Below are 20,033 nucleotides of genomic sequence, written 5' to 3'. Positions count from 1 at the left end.
TTTCATAACAGTCTTAATTTAATAGCTCCGTCATTACTGAGAAGCTCTGGGAGTGGGGCCCTGGCTTTCCAGGTCACTGACCTTTTAATTACAAACCTTGTTCTGATGGCCAGGTTATCGACTGGACAGCTCCCAGCTTGTGCCCCCAGGATGAGAACTAAAATAACTGTGTTTCCTCCCCCATCTCCAGGAAAAAAAAATTGTAACCTCATATGTTTCTAAAATTAATTTTCTCCTTCAGCTTTACTTTATAATTAATTCTTTAATGTGTCTTAGTGAAGCCAGAAGTATTTTTATAACACTGTTTTTTCTAGAGCTTGGGTCCAGCAGAGAGCTTGGAGGGGGCAGGGAAGGGAGACCCCATGCTTGGCTGTGGCCCATTTTCTCACCCTCAGAAACTCCTGTGGCTGAGCTGGAAGGAAGGGTATTGGCTCTGGAGGGGCTGTCTGGCCCTTCTGATTTCTTTGTTAATGAGACGTGGATTGTGGCATCGAGATTTAGATTCATTCCTGCATTTGCTGGAGTAATTATGCCTTCTCTGTCATGGATGTTTTATTTTATTTCTTTATTTTTTTAAAGTAATCTCTACCTCCAGTGTGGGGCTTGAACCCACGACCCCGAGATCAAGGGTCACACGCTCCACCGACTGAGCCCGCTGGGTCCCCCCTAACATGGATGCTTTAAAAAGATGCTCCCCTTCTGGGCAAAGATGGGGGGTGGGTGATTTTTCTTACTGTCTTACCTCTCTGTTAGTCTTAGATGACTGGAAGAAACAAAATACCTGACCTGAGGAGTTCGGCTCAGTCAGGAGGTTGAACTGAATTAGGTGATGCGGGGTCTCTCTCACCGATGATGAAGAGGGAAAGAAAAACGAGAGGGCAATGGCTGGTAAGTCGGGTGGCCACTGGTTCCGGTTTGCCCCACGCTGTCCTGGCTTTAACACTGGAATTCCTATGTCTTAGAATTCCTGTGTCCCTTCGGTCTGGGCAAACAGGTCACCCCAGCAGGGCAAGCCACACCCCAGAGTGTGAGCTATCCAGAGAGACAAAATGAGTGTGTTTTTGGAAGCTGGAGGAAGTTCACTAGCACTCAGTCCCCGAGAGTCCCGCCTGCAGTCAAGTGGCATTTCCTCAAACACTGCCCGCCGTCAGTCCCGCAGACCCCGCCCTGGTGTGGGTCCCGTGCAGAGAGCCTCTGGGCTGGGGCCGTGCCCTGAAGGTGAGTGAGGAGCTGCCGGTGGCGGAGCAGACAGGGCAGTGTGTGGCAGCCTCGGGCTCGTTCCTGAGGATGATTGAGCACCTCCATCCATCTGTTGTGAACGGACCATCTTCCTTCCCTGCCAGTCTTGCATCTGCATATCCGTCACCTGCTGTTCTGGACCAGCCTATCCATCACACTGACTGGTGTTCCCCCCATCAATTTTCCTGCTCCCCTTGTTATCCAAACTTGTCTTGAACTCCAGAGATTTTTTCAGCATCCAGGATGAGAGCTGCAGCAGCTGGGCCGGCTGAAGGCCGTGGAAATGGGGACGCTATGGCCTCCTCCTTCAGAGGGGGAGCTGGTGGCACTTGTTCCCCCAAGAAGCCTGAGTCACATGGGTTCCTACACTTCACCCTACCACGGGGGGCTGTGGCCCAGAGGTTCTTGGGGCGGGGTGGGGAGAGGGACAGAGCTCTTTTGGATTTACCCAGTTGCTTTGAGGTTTTTCCTGAAAGTGAAGAGTGATTCCTCTTTTCTTAACCTTGTGTGCCTACGACAACGCTACAAAGAAAAGCAAAGTGACGTTGTCATGTATGGTAGTAGTATTTTTGAAGTTTTTTTAAAAAATTTTTTGGAAAGGTAAGGTATGTACGTGGCTTCAAAAATTCAAACCGTAAAGAACGATATGCAGTGAAAAATTAGTCTTCCCTGTGTCTCTTATTCCTGTCGCCCCCATTCTCTTTTCCAGAGGATGCTTCTGTTTATTCAGTTTCTTATGTATCATTCCCAAGATCATCTATCCACATAAGAGCATGTTAATATTTATTACTCCTTCCAGAGAAGGACAAACACCTTTTAAATGCAGTAGTATTTTACACTTCACCTTTACACTTGCATTCCATTTGAGGAGTCATTCCACATCAGCACCTCCAGATTGGATTCATTCTTCTCAGTGGCTGTGTAGTACTCCAGGATGAGCGTGTATCAGAATTTTTTTTAACCAGTCCCAGATTAGTGGACATTTAGATTGGTTCCTGCCGTCTGAGGTTTCAAACAACGCCCCAGTGAATATCCTTGTGTAGACATTGTTGGCGCTGTGTTGGTTTGGCACTATGCTAAAGTAAAAGCCTTTTGCATATGTGAGTAGGCTAGGGTGTGTTTTTTCTTAAAATTTCGTGAGACTTTGAATATAAAGAATATAGAAAGAATATAAAACTTTTCTAATATAAACGTGACTATAGGTAAGAAGAAATCAATAAGAGAAAAAAGGCTGCGGGGTGCCTGGGTGGCTCAGATGGTTAAGCATCTACTTTCGGCTCAGGTCATGATCCTGGCATCCTGGGATCGAGTCCCGCATCGGGCTCCCTGATCAGTGGGGAGCCTACTTCTCCCTCTGCCTCTGCCTTTGCCTCTCTCTCTCTCTCTCTCTCTGTCTCTCTCCCTGTCTCTCATGAATAAATAAATAAAATCTTAAAAAAAAAAAGGCTGCATAACAAATTGTCACTAACGTTTAGCACAGATTTGGATTCTGAGGGGACATTCTGGTCATTGGTTACAGCAAAAATGCTTTCTAAAAGAATCCTTTTTCAGCTCATTTTTGAAGGGATGTGGGCTCATAAGTTTAATTTTTGATGCAAAAAAGCATTCAAATAAATGGAAAGCTTCAGAAACTTGGTCGCAGTCTGTTCCAAATGAAACACATGGCTTAGTTTTCTTTTGTCGTTATGCGATGTTTTATGGGTACTCGGCCATGGGTTAGGTGGTTGGTCTTTATTCAGTACGTGTTGTGTGCAGAGTATTATCATGTTAGGCACTTCCTGAGAGAAAAATGAAGTACCCGTCTTTCACAGTGCAAGAGGCTCGTAGGAAGGAGGCAGGGATGGGGGCGAAGTGCCTCTGAGCAGTGTCTACGCGTATCCACGACGAGCGGCAGTGTCTCAGTTAGAAGTCGGCCCTGTGCGACCAGGAGGGACCGGGGTGTAAAGCTCACTGGACTGTGAGTCCCTTGAGGGCAGAGACTGTGCCTCACTCTTCCCGGTTTCCTCCATGCCCAGCAGAGCCGGCCCCAGTGAGAGGCTACTGAAGGAGGGCCTGGGCAAACTAGAAATAGAAGGTGCTTACCAGGACAAGTCACAGAAGGAGTTCGGTTTTTCTTGAGTCAACACTGCACATATCTATTCATCTCTGGTGCACACGTAAGGTAGTTTCAAAGCTGCTAGGCTGTACGCCATCATCAGCTCGAGTGCGTACAGTGTTTGTGTGCAGTTCTTTTTGTCCTTAGCCTTAGAGTAGCCAGTGAAAGTGCTCCTTTCCAGTTACTTAGGTCAGCAGAGCTCCTTCTTAACTGTCTTAACATAGACAACGAGGGAGGCAGTGGGTGTAGATGCTCAGAGAAGAGTGGGGAAGACAGTGTTAGTGCGGGAGGCTCATGCGGAGGCTTACGTGCTGTTAGCTGGATTGGCCCATGGGCTCTGTAGAAAAGAGAAATGAGGTTGGTGAGATGGGCCGCGAGGAAGGAGCCAGCCTTAGGACTCAATATGATAAATCATGGTTGACAGCATTATTTGAATCAGTTGAAACTCTGTCACGATGCTATCGAAGAAGTTAACTCTGGGCTCTGTATTTAAACTGTATTATAGGCCTGGCAATGGTAGAACCAGCCACAAAGAAAGGCACTGCCCAAGTCCATTGTCAAGTGTGGAGGATCTGGACTGGGAAGGTGGCAGCAAAGATGGAAATAAAAATGCCAGCACAGGGGCGCCTGGGTGGCTCAGTCAGTTAAGCCTCTGCCTTCGGCTCAGGTCATGATCTCAGGGTCCTGGGATCGAGTGCTGGGTCAGCCTCCTCTGCTCCGTGGGGAGTCTGCTTCTCCCTCTGCAGCACCTCCCTGCTCATGCTCTCTCAAATAAATAAAATCGTTTTAAAAAAATGCCAGCATATTTATGTAGAGAATTTTATGGTTTGCAAGACACAGATTAATTTCTTCACTATGGTCTTTTAGTAGGCAAGTTAATAAACATTTGTTGAATGAATGAATACGTGATTTAGCAAATCTCCCATTTTATAGATGAGGACACAGAGGCTCAGAAAGGTTAAGTAGTGCAAATATGTGGCAGAAGTAGACGTAGGACCAAGTCTTCTGACTAGAGTTCTTTGAACTCTCCCACATACTTTCTGGGAAGGAAGGACAGCCACAGACATTGTAGGAAAGAGTAAGCCATTCTCAGTAGGAGATTGGGTGCGTGAGGTGCAGGAGACAGGACTGAAGGTGACTCTTAGGGTGGTTTTGGTATGTTAAGCAGCTTTATAGAGGTATACCTGACATACAATAAACTATATATATTTAAATTGTGCAACATTTAAAACTTTGACATGTGTATAGGTGTGAAACCATCACTGTAGTCAAGATAGTGAGCACTCTGGTCACCCCCAAATGTTTCCTCCTGCCACACTCTGGTTCCCATGCAAGCACCAGTCTGCTTTCTTTCATACAGATTAATTTGCATTTTCCAGAATTTTATATAAATGGGATCGTACAGTGTGTATACGTTTTGGTCTGGCTTTTTTCACACAGCATAAATGTTCTGAGAGTTGTCTACACTGTTACGTGTATTAGCAGTTCATTCCTTTTTATTGCTGAATGGTATTCCATTGTTTGGATATAATACAACTTGTTTATCCATTCACCTGTTGATTGGAGTTTCTGGTTTTTAGCTATTAAAAATAAAGCTGCTATGAATATTTGTGTATAAATCTTTGTAGAGACATATTCTTTTTCTCTTGAGCAGGTACTGAGGGGTAGAATGTCTGGATCATGTGGTAGGTGTATGTTTAACTCTTGAACAAATTTCCAAACTGTTTTCGAAAGTGGTTGTGGCATTTTATGTTCTCCCCAGTCGTGTAGGAGTGTGTAGGTTTGGAGCCTGGAGAAGAGGAAGATGCAGGTGTCATATTTATAATGTCTTTCTAGTAGTAAAACCACGTGGCTTTGGCAGCATTGTTAAGAGACTAAATAATAGGTCACGTTTGGAGTACTCCGGCGTGGGAGGTAATAGTGCACAGACTGTCTGGGTTGAAATGCTAGCATCACCACTTTCTAGCTGTGTGGCCCTGGATAAAATACTTACCCTCACTGTGCTGTGGTTTATCTATCTGTAAAATGGGGTTAATGGTAGCATTTACTACAAAAGGTTCTTGTAAGGATTAAAGAAAGTAAGGTGAGAAGCGCTTAGCAGAGTGCCTGGCACTGAAAATAAGGGCTTAGTTGACGATGACCATGATATGACAGAGTATATCTTCTTCGAACTTGTACTCTTAATGGGCTGTAGTCAGTTTGCTGTAATGTTATGTTAAAAAGACAAATGTGTTGGTATCATAAAAATTCACGTCACGAGAACCTCTAGGAATTTTGAGCAGAGAGGGATTTAATACAGGCAGTTAGGGGCTTGCTCACTGTAAAAAGGGCCAGAGGAGTGGAATCAAGACCAGACCTCCAGGAATGACTTTCAGAGTATGGAAGGAGTGACTCGCCAGGGGCACCGCTCCGCCCTCCACTCCAGTCAGGAAAGCGGGGAATTGGGAGGCTGCCACTGGAACATTCGAGGTCAAGAGCACACCCTCGTAGCTGTGACTCAGGACCGGGAAGTTGCTGCTGCCACCACTGCTGTGTGTTCTACATCCGTGAAAACAGTGGCAGGACATTGGGATATGAACTTGGCTTCTACCTCTGTAAAACTGTCCCTTGATCCCCGTGAAGCGAGGGCTAGAGATGGGGCACTGTGATAGGGAACCTAGGTATTTCCAGTATCCGGCTTGCTGATTGGCCCATGTTTGCCACAGTCAAAAGCAGCAAGGTACAGATCTTTTACCTCGTTTCCACTTTTCAGATCACCTGTGCGTGCTCCTAACTCCCATCCAGAACTCTCGCTGCCGAGGAGTAGGGTAGGGAAGGGTAACTTTTAGCATCCGGCTTCTCTAACAGAGGAAGGCACACTAGGAAGAGGTGGGAACGGACGCTGAGTGCCATCGGAGGAGCCGGTAGAAGAAAAATTCTTCTAGCATTTCTAGAATCTTCTAGATTCACACATACAACATATTTGCCCCCAAACAGCGTCTGAGCACCTCTTTATCATAAGCCTCTTTCTTACTGAAAGCTTAACTTGGGATTTTTCAAGCCATTTAGATAAACGGTCCACAAAATGAGGGAGGCATTCATTTGTCTCCAAAACACGCTAATAAAAAAAGTCCGCCAAAAGAGAGTTCATGTTTTCAGTCTTTAAGCAGGTGGCAGTGGTTTAGTTGTAAATCTAAAGTATTTCATTCAACGAAGAGCAAATTGTATGTATATGTGAAGGGGGGATATTGTTTTTAGTCAACTGTTTTTGTTGTTTTTGAGAAGAGCTGGACCTTTGATTGTTAACAAGAGCTGTGTGGTGATATATCTTCAGTTTGTCCAAGAGATAAATATTGACGTGGTCTTTATCGCCACTGGCTTTCTGAGCTTGTTGTAAGAATACTTGTCAGTCCTTTCTGGCTCACTTAGGGATGGGTGTCGTAATGAGATTTAGCGGCTGAGGGTGGGCAAGCGAGTTTTCACCAAAGGGACTACATGATATGTGGGTTTGTCTGGAAAATGTTGGAAGTGGGGACTTCGGAAACTTAACCTAAGGTATAACGTTAGGCAATCTCTGCTTTACAATATTTTATGTTGATTGAACTATAGTTAGAAAAATTTTAAAGTAACTTTGAATAGTATTCATTCATGTACCAATCCATTATTATATTAGTATTTTTGCGCCTCTCCTGCTATGTGTGTGTGCGCGCATGAGTATCTGTATTTGCGAAGCATGAGTTAGTGTGCTTTTATTTTAAATTTACTTTTTGTTGTAGGCTTGCTAGTTGGTCTGTCAAGAGCTTTATCTTCTTTCTGTTTGTGATGGTAAGTAGAGGTCCCTCGTAACGGTCCTCAGGCAGTGGCATGATGGGGCAAGCAGGCTCCTATTTAAATTGAACAACTCGACTACTTTTTCCCTTCCAACTTTCCACAGGCCTGCGTCTGGTTTCTAAACCATCCTGGTAGGAGCTAGTCTTCTCAGATGTCGCCCCTTTCATCAGACAGAAGACTTGTGAATGCTCCAGTCTCTTACTGTTAATTATTCTTTTTAGTTTTAAAGCCCTTTCGAGCAATCTTTCTGTAATTAGATTGTTGAGGAGATTGTCTGTAGTAAGACGGTGGTCTTTAAATTTTGTGTAGATTTTCAGTTTGTTAAATGATCGCAAAGGCTTTCATTCATAAAGTTGAAGTTTACCTTATGGCATTTCAGGGGAAGAAATCATGACCCTCTGTGATAAATTAAATATCACAACCACACAAATGTCATCTTGTCAATGAAATCTAAAAGTGCAGAGGAACGGGACTCTCGTCCACTCTGTTTTTGGCTTCAAGCTGGATCTCTACTCTCAGCTGACAAGAAAAATATTTTACCACTGACAGGGGTAAACCTATGAAGCTAAAGAACAAAGCCATACCCTCTCCTGCTTTGTGAGTCACAAACAGAATTGTCAATTAAATTATTCTAATTGCAAAATTTGGGGTCTTGGCCGAAAGAACACAGGTTGAGTTTGAAGAAGAGGCTGTTAGAAAAATCGGTTTAACTTACAAACGGAGCTAATTTGTACAGAATGTAATTGAAAGAGAATAAATATGGAGATTCATGATGACCTCTTTTGAGTCCAATTCTGATATTTACTTACATTTTTTTTTTTTAGTTAGAGCCTCTCCGTGAAGCAGTACTGAAAAGAGCAGACTAAGTACTAAAATAGAACAGAAAATAGTGCCGTTGTGTGCAGGACCTGAATACCTGATTTTGAAAGGTTTTTACCATTCATTCATGCATTCATCCAGCAAGTATTTATTGAGCATATTTTTTTTACAAGGCATTATGCTGGCCCTAGGACCAAGAATATCAGGGCTAATAAAATGCAGCATTCTGAGCCGGGGGGCGGGGGGCGGGGGGTGTGAGGGCGGGGGCGGGTACAGAAATGCGAAATGTGCAGAATTGTCGCAGTTAAGCAAAGGTGCTCTGATAGAGGGTATTGGGAGGGTGGGGGCAGGAGGGTGGGGAGGGTTGCTTTGGGAGGGTTGCTGAAATCAGGACATGAAGAACAGGAGTGTCGGCTGGGCAACAGCCATCTCAAAGACTCCAAGGCAGAAAACGAGCCTGCTTTGATCCAAGAACCCATAGTAGTCATGAGTGAAAAGGAGAGCAACATCTTACCAGCTTCCATCTAGAGATGCCATTGAAAATAAAAGTTCCGTTGGAGTTTCATATCCCTGTCTGTAATTTTTCATATCATCAGTGACCAAGTTCATCCCCGTTCGCCAGGCATTTCTAGTTTGAAGTCTGGTGAACACTATGCTAAGTGCACGAAGTGGGGACACAAAGGGCCTATGCCATTGGAGAACTTGGTGCTGAGACCGTAGAAACTACTAGTGATAGAGATACTGTGACTCATAAGCAAGCCCGAGGTGGTTTGATACAGACCGTATGATCACCACTAGCCTTTGTAGATTGCTTTACATTTAAAAAAGCGTTCTCACATACATTTACTCATTTAATCTTCATGGTAACATGAATTAGTTCCTCAAAAAAAGTGCATGTGAGCATGAGGGCTTTGGGCAACCCAGTGAGTCTGAGGAACAGGTGTCTGTCATCACTGAGCCGTTGAATCTCAATGCACCGTCTGCTCATGAGGACTAGGGTGCTCTCCTTGAAGAATCCCGGTATCAGAAATGAAATCCGGAGTGACCACAGAGGTTATTTATTTCATGCATGCCTTTTCACATACATCTCTATTATCAGGAATAGAAGACGAAGGTAATTTTAGTTTTATTTAGTCGTGGAGATTTTCTTGCTGCCTTCTGTGAGGGTTCTTGCCCAGAGAGCTCATTCTTGTGTTTGAGGAGAGGAAGGTTCAGGTTTGAGAGGATGGCTGTGTTCGTAAATGCTGTTGACTTTGTTCTGTGCGGAGGCTTTTATCAGGACAATAAAGGGTAAATAGGGTGATCTCTGCTCCACTGGAGAGGTCGAATGGTTACATTACACAATCTTCTAGAGCATCTTGCAGCAAATACATGGGTTATATTAAAAATTGCAATCATATCATTTTTTATAGTAAATTGCTGACCTTATGCAGTAGAATCAGCTTTATTGAATTTCGCCAAAAATGCGTTTATAATTCTGCCATACACACATGATATTCATGTCCTTGCTGTCCATGTGGAAATGTCCCTTTTTATGATGTTAAACAAATTAAATCGACTTTCTCCTGAGCTGCTGTGCCTCACCTTTAAGATCCACTCTCAGGAGTTGAACCTCCACGGAGCAGAGCTCACCTCCATCAGCTCGGATGTCATTGCATTACACAGAACACTGGAGTCTGGTGCCCTAGGAAACCTTGCCCCAGCGACACAGATCTGGCTTTGAGATTATTTTGAGGTGGTTCCAGGGCCGTTATTGTATATCGTGTGTACAGCTGAATGATAACAAGGCCTTACCATAATTATTCTGTTTGTTTTGAGGAAATGGTAGGTATTTGTTTAAAAGCATTTCATGATGAACTGAGAGTAGTACACACAGTATGGTTGTTTCTCAGCTATTCGCTGGTGAATATTCATCGCAAAAGTTTAATCTTAGATCAGTTCTTTAATTCTCTGTAGCTCTGCTCCCTTTCCACCCAGGGATGGATCCGGGATGCAAACTAGTTTTCATATCAGTCTAACAACAAACACAGTCAGGAAGTTATAATGCATATTTAGGTGAAACAAGCATTTTTAAATTATCTGCTTCTTAGAATCATTGCTCTGAGTTTGTTTCTCCTTTATATGGATTGTTAGGTATATGGCTAGGTATGTGTTTGTATGAATTGCTAGTTCCCAGTTTCATACACAGGGACAGTATAATACAGTGGGAAAATCCATCCATCCATTCTCTAATTTATTAAATGCCCATTTCCTCTGTGGCCAACATTTGTGCTAAGCACTGAAAATATAAAAATAAGATTTAATATTAGTGGTCTAGTGAGGTTCCATGATATGTAAACAGGTGTCATATGGGTGATAACACATTACAGGGGCTATAATAGGTGTATGTGTAGGGCCCAGGGGAGGGAGTGATCAGTTCTGTGGTCGGGGGGAGGATTATAGTGGAAGGGTTAGAAAAGGCATCATTATAGGAGAGGTTACCCCTACAGGTGTTCCCAAGAGGATTCGTTGTCTTTAGGGTTTGGGGAGCCGTGCTGACTTTAATCTATGCAGGGATGGGATGGAACATTGTCTCTGAGACCAGGAATGGCCTGGAGATTCAGGAAACAGGCTGGAAAGTTGGAGAGGTAGGCAGGGGTCAGACCTCACGTATGTTAACTCAAGGGTTTGGGTTTTATTATGTGGACAGTGGGGAAGCTATGAAGAGTTTTATGTCGAATCATATGTTTGTGTTTGAGAAAGCTCTCTGAAGGCAGGGTGGGCAGCTGGGAGTTCGCTGAGTAATTCAGGTGAGAAATGATGGATGGACAAGGGCGGTTGTTGTGGGGTTGGAGAGGATGGATTAGGGACGGTGTGGAGGTAGAGTCTGCAGGAGTTGGTGGCTGAGTGATGCGAGGAGTGAAGGCAAGAGAGGTGTCTGTGGTCACTGTCAAGGTTTTTGGCCTGGGGACCTGGATGGAGGAGAACGGATAGAGTGGAGAGAGTGCGGGGCTGGGAATCAGACAACATGGGCTCCAGAGGAGGCCCCCGTGTGATTAGTGCTCACACCGCGGCTGCACCACAGTGTGTCACCATCAGACACCAGTGGCATGGTGTGGGTCTCCTGGCTTTCATGCTGCTTCCACGGGTGACTGTCAGGCGTGCTTTCTGTGTGGAGAGACATGGGTGAGTGGCTTCACTGAAATTTGAAGCTCTCTGAAGACAGAGAAGATGGCGTTTGTAAAGCAAGTGGTATTTTATCTGGAAATGGCTTCTCTGTGAGAAGGCGATCACTGCTTCCTGGTGAAGCCTGCCTCTCCTTTCCAAAGAGGGTTCCATGGAAATGGACCAGGATCATGGTGAGTTGCCACTGGAAACGCTTCTTCCAGAAAGCTCCTCACTCCCCCTGCCATCTGCCCTAAGTCTGACTGTTTATTTTATTTATTTGGTCCATTTATGTTTGTATGTATTTCCACTGATCCACTCCTTACGGCCAGTAGGCTCTGCTGATGTGGTCTCCACGGGTGTCAGGGCCTCCCTGCACAGTGTACGACCTGATGGTTACAGTGACCTGACTCTGCATGTGCCTTGGTTTTCTGGTAGCAGATGGCCTTCTCGGTACCTTAACTCTTGTGAATCGATGAGTCAGAGGGATAGAAAGTGTGTGGAGCTAAGGCAGAAAGCCTAAGGCAGCAGCTCCAGCAGGAGTGAGAGTGGAAGAGGCCCAGTTAGTGCTGTTAGTGATGGATGACTCCCTGGGAGGTCGCAGAGCTCAGGGCAGGTCCCCTGGAGGAGGGAAGGGGAAGAGCATTTCACTTCCTCAGACTCCTTCTCTGGTGCTGGTCCAGCTCTACCCCAGGCCCAGACACTCAGCCTCAGACTGCCCTGCAGCTCCGTCCGGACCCATTCCTGAGGCAGAATGCACTCGTTTTGGCGGTGGATTATGATCTGCAGTTTTAGAAAGCATATAGGTTGCATACCTTTTAAAAAGTGTATGTGAAAGCAAGTTTCTTCCTTGTAGGCATCTTGCTCAGTTGGCTTTTATCCAGCCTTTTCATGGAAAACAGCCTCCTTATTTGATTTGGGGCTGCTTTAAAGCTGGACATCTCCAGAAATCACTCCTCTGGCCCCCTCATTAGAGTCACCCACGGGACGGCTCCCTACCACCCCCACCCCCAGCCCTTTCTGGTCTCTCACTGACCATTTCTGTCTGGGATGGTCACTGCTGTAGTCCACTTTGGTGGCTTTTGCCTCTTCCTTCTGCCTTTTCTTAGATTAAGATTTTTAAACATTATATTAAAAAGAGATTGTTAATTAATGGTTTGGATGTGTGGTATTGCTTTCCATTCACCTCTGGTAACTCTTCAAGACATTGACCTAAAGAGCCTTTCTCCTTCCTCCCTCCCTGTGTACATGGTGGGGGGGGGGGAAGGGAGGATGGGGAAAATTATGGAGAAAAACATGTTAAAGATGACTTCCAGTGTAAAACGAGAGGGAAAAATCAATGTTTGAGGAAACCCAAAAAAAGCACCTCTCATTATAGTAATTAAATGGCAGCATTTAACCTATCAGAATGTTCTGCATGCGTGAGAGACAAGCCGAGGAGCTGTGGGTTTGAAATTACAGCTCTAATCCTCAGGGAAGAGAATAGTTAAATAATTTGTTTTTGAGGTGCGAGAGCAGAGCCAGGGAGGTTGGGAGTGTGCCTGCGCGTGTGCGCGTGCGCGCATGTGTGCGCCCCCGTGAGGGTGAGGGTGAGGGGCCGCGCTGCCTGTGTTTACAGAGAATACCCTGGAGGTCGGTATTTATCAGCACCTGTGTGCTGTCAAGAACACAAGCCGCTGTTGCCCGTTCATTAAGGTTTCCAGAAGAGTCCGGGTCTCACCTGTGGCCAGGCGTTGCATCATAACCGTAGGACTTGCTTCACTCTGGCCCCTCTGGGACACACAGGAATAGATTGGAGAGGAGGCTGGGTGACACAGACAGAGAAAGAGAGACACAGGAATTAGGGAAGGAAGAAAGCGGAATAATTTTAAAGAATGTGCATGGCACAGACTCTTAGGACAAAGCATTCCGACTTACAGGGCTGGCGCTCACAGGCCAGGCTGGACACTCCACAGAGCATGGGGCAAAAGGGAGAGGGGCCACCTTCTCTGTACAGCCTCCTCTGCCAGGGTTCACGACTGCTGGCGGGCTTCCTCCTGTGCCGCCATGCGTTGGGATTTCTGTGAACGACGGGGATTGGCCTTGTGTGCTGTCTGCCCCGTCAGTGTGCGACCTTTGTCTCTCTGTGCCCCTGGCTGGAGTTTGTGACATTGGTAATGCTCTGGCCCTCTGGAAGCTGCTCCGTTTCTCCCTAGATATTCCCAGAGCTTGGCAGCTACAGTCTGCATTCCACAGGATAGGCTGACACGTGGCAAAGGGGAACCGTGCACATCTGTCCCTGTGCCCCTCATTAGGGAATGAGCTCTTCAGTGACTTGGGGCGGGGGTGCTGGTACACCGTGTTCCTTGGAGGCTCACAGTCCCCGCCGGTCTCTACGAGAGCATGAAGGGTTTCTATTAGACTAATAAGGAGCCCTGGGGACACTGGTTACAGTGTGATAATCGTCCCCTTGGAGGACCTGAGGCAGTCTGTGTGCGCTGACCTCATCCTGGGGGAGAGCTGATGAAACCTGGGCTGCTGCGCTGCCTGCCATGGAGAGGGAGGGGACAAGGTTGCAGGGTGTTTCTTCTCCTGCTTCATTATTATCAGTCTTGCTTGTCTTTGGGGCATTTCATCAAAACTTCTTCAGTTTTGCTTAAGAACTTTCAAGAGCTGATGAACCTAATGGAAAATTTTCTGTAATAACTCAGTACAGCCACTCCACAAATACCAGCTAATTAATCCTCAGAGTGCCCTGGGGACAATGGAGGGGTTCATAAGGGCAGTGACATTTTTTAATTTCCATTTTATAGACTGAGAGACTGAGGCACCTGGAAGAATCTGTGACTTGGGTCCGAGGGGGACCACAGATCTAGAAGCTGAGATTAGAGCTCCCTGCCTTTTGGCTTCTGTTGGAACTGTTGGGTCCCACCTTAGAGGCATTTAGAAAATCACCTGGGTTTTCTTCTCCTCCCATCCTTCCCCCTGATTCCCACTTGACGCTATGTCTGGGACCTAAGTTCATGTTCATAAATACAGATCCCTGTCATCAATTGTAATTGCTGCCTGGTATTCTGCTGAGAGTCTACACCCTCGTTTCTTTTAGCCAGTCCCCTAGATGGACATCTAGATTGTTTCTGTTTGTTACCATGATAGCAAATCTTCTTTAATATCCTTGAGAAATAGGTAATTTTCTTCCTTCTGTGATTACCTTTTTAGAGTAAAAAGACCTTTTAAACCTTAGAGTAGAACTCCGGGTTAGGGAAATGGGCCTGTTTTTGTCTCCTTGTGCATTGCTGGGCTGCGCTTTGACAGCCTGTGCTGGCTCCCACATCAGCAGCTGCCATTGGGGCACTTGAGCCCCGAGCGTGAGCTCCATGTCGACGGGTGTGTCGTCTTCACCGTGTCTTCTTTCGGTCAAGCCTAGAAGCCGCCACCCAGACACACACATACCTCAACAGCAAAGAAACATTCACCTCCTTCCTTTCTTTTATGGATTTAGTTTTCTTGTATGGAATTTGATTTGTTTTTAGTAGAGTAACAGGGGATATAACTTTCTTTTCTCCTAATGACCAACTCGATTGTTCCAGCACCATTTTTCAAATGATGTCTTTTCCCTGCTTACGTCACATGTCACCGTTATCTTAAATAGGCTGATGTGTGATCAAGGACGTTCTGTTCTTGTTCTTGGATATATGTATTGCTTGTTGTATCTTGATTGTTGTAGATTTGTTACATGTTTTTATCCGTAGCATAAGTTGTACTCTTCCTTTGTCCTTTTAAAGAATATTCCCGTTTTTTCCGGCCCTTGTGTACTTTTTTTTTTTAAGATTTTATTTATTTATTTGACAGAGAGCACAAGCAGGGGGAGTGGCAGGCAGAGGGAAGGGGAGAAGCAGGCTCCCCGCCGAGCAGGGAGCCTGATGTGGGGCTCGATCCCAGGACACTGGGATCATGACCTGAGCCGAAGGCAGACGCTTAACCGACCGAGCCACCCAGGTGCCCTGTGGCCCTTGTGTACTTCTAAGCTCATGTCAGAATCACCGTATCACGTTTCCTCCTCTCCTCTTTGGTCCCACCCCTCCCCTTTCCATGCCAATCAAAAATTAAATCCCTTTGGAATTTGGATTATTACATCCAACGTAGAAATGGCTTTGGAGAGAATTGGCACTTTTGCGATACACTGTTTTCCACTCATGAATGTGGTGTTATCTTTCAAGTAAAGTACGTTCCTCACTGATGAAGTTTGACACTCTTCTTGCATTTACACTTATAGGGCCTTTATTTTTATTATATTTTCTAATCTTTGCCGATATTTAGGAAAGCTGTGGATTTTTATGTTTTAAAAATTATCTTACTGTATTCTTTTTAATAGTCCTGATTGTTCTTACTGGTTTTCTTAGTAACACATTATGTGAAAATAACAACATTCTCCCTTTCCAGTGTTACATGACTTTTGTTATTATTTTGGCTGGGCCTTCCAGAGCAGGATTAATTAAATACATATGCTCAAGGAAGTAAAATGCTTCTCTTCAAAGCATCAGTTTAGAAATGAAGGGCATAGGAATATGAAAGAAATAATAATGATCCCTAACTTTTTACCTATGTTGGCCAATATGTATTCTTGGGCCAAAAGTGTTTGACATGCTCATAACAACTTTGTATTAGACTAGAAAGTCAACATTTTTTTCAGGCAGAAAAGCTGAAAGACAGTGGACATGATTTCCAAAGTCACTTGGCCAATAGATCAGTGACTAGACTCCAGAATTGCGGCTCTCTGTGTGAAACAGAGCCAGTGCCTTGGAGAGGGAGGCGGAGGGGCTGGTGGCTAATAGTCAGAGCTGCTGCCATCTCCCAGCACTGCCAGCCCTTCCTACAAACAGTGTAAAGTTGGGGGTGGAAAGGGCAAGTTTTTGACTTAAAGAGGACGTAAGACGAGAATACTGTGGGACATCAAAGGTGACCTCTTCTGTCTCAAGGACATGTGCACTAATGGCAGCTTCTGTGTCATCAGGCTCACCCCGAGATAGATTATGGCAATGGATGGAACATGGAGTCCTTTTATTAACGTGGGCCTGGGTAGCCGCCGGGTAGGGCACTTGGGCTGCTGTTGTCACCAGATTCTGGTCCCTCTGCGCATTGTCACCAGTTGGTAAAATTCGAACTCTGCTTTTAGCGGTCTCTTCCTTGCATGGAAACTTTGGGTATCTCTTCATTTTTTTTTTTTTTAATTTTAAAGATTTATTCATCGAGAGAGAGAGTGCGCACGCGTGTGTGGGCACAGTAGTGGGAGGGGCAGACGGAGAGGGAGAGAGAGAATCTCAAGCAGACTCCCCATTGAGCACCAAGCCCGACTCGGGGTTTGCTCTCACGACCCTGAGATCACGACCTGAGTGGAAACCAAGAGTCAGAGGCCCGATCAACTTTGCCACCCAAGCGCCTCTGTAGTTCTTCATTTCTTATAGGATCAAATCCTGTCTGTGTATACTCTTTCCAACTTGGGGTGTTCTTTTTTTTTTTTTTTGCCATCTTTTTATTTTGAATAATTTCAGAATTACTGAAGAATTGAATGGTGCACGGAACAGATACCTTTTATCCAGTCTCTCAGTTGTTAACATTTTGCCACATTTGCTTTCTGTCTCTCTCTCTCTCTCTCACTCTTCTTTCTACACACATACTTTTTTTTTCTGTTTTAAAAGTAAGTTGCAGGGGCACCTGGGTGGCTCAGATGGTTAAGCGTCTGCCTTCAGCTCCGGTCATGATCTCCAGGTCTTGGGATCGAGCCCTGTGTTGGGCTCCCTGCTCAGCAAGCGGGGAACCTGCTTCTCCCTCTCCCTCTGCCGCTACCCCTGCTTGCGCTCTCTTTCTCTCAAATGAATAAATAAAAAAAATTTATTTTTTTATTATTGTTTTTTTTTCACGTCAGATGGGTAATGTGCCGAGGTTGTAACAAGGTTGGAGGGAGGCACATGTCACACAACAGCGTGAACACCCAATCATCACGCTTATGAACTACCAAAGGATCTAAAAAAATCTTAAAAAAAAAAAAAAACGTAAGTGTAGATACCATGACACTTCAACCCCAGTTACACCAGTCTGTCTCCTAAAATAGGGCATTCCCTCACATAACCACGCCTAAGAGATTAACACTAATTCCAGAAAATCATCTCATGTGTAGTCCATACTTAAATTTTCCCAGTCCCCAAATTCATTCTGTGCCCTGTAATCAGGGGCTTATGCGAGGCATTTTACTGCTGTGTCTCTTCATCAGTGACTGTCCTCTTGCCTTTTCTTGTTTTACTTGTCATTGACTATTTTGTAAAGGTCAGTCAGGTCAATTTTATAGAATATCATACATACCAGATTTGTCTCATCGTTTTCCCTTGATAAGATTGAAATTAAACATTTTTGGCAAGGATACCCTATAAGCAACATCATGTCCTTATTTTTGCATCACATCAGAAGGTGAGAAATGTCAGATTCTTCCTAATGGTGGTGTTAAGTCGATCACTGGGTTCGTCAGGTAGCTACCAGAGTTCTCCACTGTAAAATTCTCCTTTGTAACAAATAAGTCATCTGAGAAGAGTGCTTCTTTGAGAGCATGTTCTCTTATTGCTCAACAACCTTTCATTCAGTGGTTTTAGTGACCATTGGAGATCCTTGCTCGAATCAGCTGTTTCTTTGGGATTTTAAAAATAGCTATTTCCTAATTATTTTATATACATTTATTGCCTAGTATTTTTCTATAAAAAAGAACTTTCTCACCTTCCCTCTTCTGTCTCTCTCTCTTGCTCTCTCTTTTGAGTATCACTGTATACTCTTTAGTTCAGAATAGTCCATTATTACCATATTTCATTTTAATGCTCACATTGTTCCAAGTCAGATGAGTGGGCGCCTATTCAGGTTAGCTCCTGGGTCCCTTGCTTTTTGGCACAAACGTCTCAGGTGCACCTTTTACTGTCTGTGAATTAAGCCAGGCATTAGACATTTTCCTCAAGTGTTGTTCAGTAGGAATGTTACTTAGAAGCTGGGATCTGGACACTGGTTTTACACACAGCCCCTCTCTCTCTCTCTCTTTCTCTCTCTCTCTCTCTCTCTCTGTCTCTCACACACACAGTTTTATTTGTTTTTATTCACATGATACGTATGTATATACATATACACACAATTCAAACCGAATATTACAGGATTTTCCTTTCATCTCTTATTTTGCATTTATATCTTTTCTTACAGTGAGAAACTGGATTCTTAAGAAGTTTGCTATGGTTATCATTTATTGTTTCTCATATAGAAAAATGGTTTTTAAGTTAGTTTGTAACTTATTATCATCAACATTTCTCTTACTGAGGAGCTTAAGAAAGCTTGAGCTATCTTTCCAGTTCTCTGTCCTTAGATCAGGTTAGAAGTTTTCAAAGTTTTAGGTCTATAGAGCTCTGGGGCCCCCCCAAAACCCTTTCAGGGAGTCAGGTCAAAATGATTTTCATAGCCAGCAGTAAGACATTATTTACCTCTTTCACTGTGTTGGCTTCTGCAGTGACAGTGCAGAAGCAATGCTGGGTAAACTGCTGGCTTTCGCTGTAGTTTTTACTGCTATGCACTTGCGGTTTAAAAAAAAAAGCTATTTCATTGAAGACTGTCCTTGATGAAAGAGTAAAAATGATTAATTTTATTAAATCTTGCCACTTGAGTATGCATCTTTGTAATATTCATGTGACGAAATAGGAAATAGGCATAAAGTACTTCTGCGTATGCCGCGGAGTGGTTGCCTCAGGAGAAGTTCTTGTGTGATCATTTGAGTTATGAGCTGAACTAGCTGCTTTTTTTCTTGGATATCACTTTTACTTGAGGGAATGACAGAGAAACTGTGACTTTAGTATTTGGAAGACATTTTCTCAAAAAAAGAAAGTGAGCCTGTTGTTTTGCGGAAAACATACTGACAGTATTGGTTGTCAGTAATAAAAGTTGAACTTTCAAATGAAATTAGAATTTTGGAAAAACATGTACCCACCACCGTGAACTAGGCAGTTTCCCCATAGTTAATGAATTCTGAGGAGATCATGGTGATCTAATGAGCGTGCTGTTTTGATAGTGTATGAAAAGTGTGTCAGCGTTTGGAAGCTCTGCATACCTTAGTGAACCAGTATTTCCTAAATGATCAATGCATGATTTTATAAAATTACACATGAGTAAAATGTCCATTCAAAGTGCAAGATAGACCAATGAATTTTAATGGAACAGGATATGAGAGTTTCTCGATAGGATTTCACATTGCAACGAATCCTTAAGAAACTGCCACTTGTGGAATTTTTGGTGTAGTATCACAGAAGAATATCCACAGTTATCTGAGAAAGCTATTAAAAGACTCCTCTCGGGGCACCTGGGTGGCTCAGTCGGTTAAGCGACTGCCTTCAGCTCAGGCCATGATCCCAGGGTCCTGGGATCGAGCCCCGCATCGGGCTCCCTGCTCCGTGGGAGGCCCGCATCTCCCTCTCCCACTCCCCCTGCTTGTGTTCCCTTTCTCGCTGTCTTTCTCTCTCTAATAAATAAAATATTTAAAAAAAAAAATAAAAGACTCCTCTCAGGGCACCTGGGTGGCTCAGTAGGTTAACTCTCTGCCTTTGGCTCAGGTCATGATCTCGGGGTCCTGGGATCGAGCCCTGTGTCGGGCTCCCTGCTCAGCGGGGAAGTCTTCTTCTCCCTCTCCCCCTACTTCTGCCCCTGACTCGTGCTCACACTCTCTCTCTCTCAAATAAAAAATAAAATCTTTAAAAAAAAAATAAGAGACTCCTCTCTTTTTGCAATATATATTTGTACTAGTCTGTATTTTCATTTTCTTTAACCAACCCAACATATCACAACAGATGGAATGCAGAAGCAGATATGAGAATTCAGTTGTCTTCTATTAAGCCAGACATAAAAGATTTGCAGAAAAGTTAACTTGTGCTAT

The 20,033-nt window shown here is 44.4% G+C and overlaps 1 protein-coding gene and 1 non-coding gene across 6 annotated transcripts in view; one reads left to right on the top strand and one right to left on the bottom strand.

Moving 5' to 3' along the window:
- PEX14 (peroxisomal biogenesis factor 14) overlaps nucleotides 1-20,033 on the top strand; it is a 143,575-nt gene that overhangs the window by 55,964 nt on the left and 67,578 nt on the right. The gene's annotated exons all lie outside the window — the stretch shown is intronic.
- On the bottom strand, nucleotides 17,007-17,110 carry LOC114213426 (small nucleolar RNA U13). The gene has a single exon (XR_003610212.1). It is a non-coding gene; the product is annotated as a small nucleolar RNA U13 (small nucleolar RNA).

This window comes from Eumetopias jubatus, unplaced genomic scaffold (assembly GCF_037043125.1).
Source record: "Eumetopias jubatus isolate StellerSeaLion01/CBP00866 unplaced genomic scaffold, mEumJub1_p1.0 scaffold_4, whole genome shotgun sequence".
In the NCBI taxonomy this organism is placed as follows: Eukaryota; Metazoa; Chordata; class Mammalia; order Carnivora; family Otariidae; genus Eumetopias; species Eumetopias jubatus.
The sequence above is the reverse complement of the archived record's forward strand: the minus strand, read 5'-3'. Positions and strand labels throughout refer to the sequence as shown.